This window comes from Arachis duranensis, chromosome 3, assembly GCF_000817695.3.
Source record: "Arachis duranensis cultivar V14167 chromosome 3, aradu.V14167.gnm2.J7QH, whole genome shotgun sequence".
In the NCBI taxonomy this organism is placed as follows: Eukaryota; Viridiplantae; Streptophyta; class Magnoliopsida; order Fabales; family Fabaceae; genus Arachis; species Arachis duranensis.
The window spans coordinates 6,102,405-6,104,179 of NC_029774.3; positions in this window are offsets into that span (position 1 = coordinate 6,102,405).

Here is a 1,775-nt window from a genome sequence, read left to right on the forward strand (position 1 = left end):
ATTTAATAATTTTTAAATATTAAATTTATATAATAATAAATATTAATAAGTGCATGTGAATTTTTTATTTTTTTATGACCATTTTTATCATTAATAAATAAATCTTATTGAGAGGTAGTACTAATTCCATGGGAAGTAGATATTAAAAGACAACACAACACAATAACCAACAATTAAGAAAATCAATGATAAAAAGTTGGGTAAACTATATTTTTTATTTTTGAAGTTTATAAAAAAAATTTAAAATATTTTAATATTTTATTTTATTTTAATTTTATCTTAAAAATCTTTAATTTATATTCAATTTACTTCTAACAATTAATTTTTTAAAAAAAATTTATGAGCAATTCAATAATAATTTCATAAGAATAACCTTTAACACAAATAAATCAGACATAGTTATCATGCATTATTATTGGATTGGTCTTAAATTTTTTAAAAATTTATGATTTAATTACTCTATTAGTCTCTATAGTTTTACTAACTTTTCAATTAGGTTACTATATATATTTTTTTTTCAATTAGTCCCTACACTACTTTTAATTTTGTAATTAGGCCATTTTCATGTAAAAAATATTAAAATTAACGAAATATTTCTCACAAAATACATGCGTTCAAAGATTTAATTAGATTTTTAATTATGAATACCTTCAATTTATAAAGAAATATTCTGTTAACTCTAATATTTTTTACACTATAAAAAACTTAGTTATAAAATTCAAAATAGTATAGGAACTAATTGAAAAAAAATAAAAATATAGTTATAAATTTAATAAAACTATAAAAGCCAATAAAATAATTAAACTAACATTTATCTTGCCAAGAATACAAATAAAAAGTTGTTCAAATAAAATTAAAATAAAATAAAACTTTAAAAAACAAAAAACTTTACCCTAGAAAGATTCTATATGTACTCCATCAAATCAATTGTCTCTTTTAGTAACCTTAACTTGCAAGTTGCAACCCATGCTTCATGTGTAGCACAATAGAAACACTTGACACAGAGAATGTCCTTCCACCACTTGGAAGTCAAAGTTCCACAACAAAGCAATGGCAATGATCTTCAACTAAACAAGGCTTATTTTTTTGCCGAAACAAGATCTGGGCCTGCATTAAAAGTTATGAACTTGTACGATGGTACGTGTATACTGATTCCTTTTAGAAAAAGTATAAAGTACCAATATATTTTTTATTAATTTATTGTCAATAATAATTAATTATTATTATATTTTAAACACATATATAATAAGATATATTCAGAAGATATATTTATAAAGACATTTTCATTAGACACAATCATAAAAAAAGACATTTTTATTAAGCACATCGATAAAAATACTTTTATTAAACACAGTCATAAATAAGAGTTGGCAGAAATTGATAGAATTCTTATTGGTAACGTAGTGAAATTGCTTTCCTTTATTCAAAATCCACTTTTGGCTTAAATTCCGAGCAATCTTTTCCCCATATTTGTTCGATTCTTCCCATTGAGTATATGGAGTAATACACCATAGTATTTGCATCAACATGATCTCCACTAGGAAGTATATAAGATTTGATGGAACATTTGACGGAACATGATCTTCATGCAAGTAAATTAGCTTGTTAAGGTCTTCCACCCCTAAAATGAGCAAATCTTCTTTGTCAATTTTAAAGTTCACTCTGATTTCTTCAAGGATCTTGGTTTCAACGTTAGGGTAGTGTGTTGAAACAAGCCAGAAAAACTAACATAGACTTGCACTGGATAATACATGATCATGCAAGAATTGCTCGAA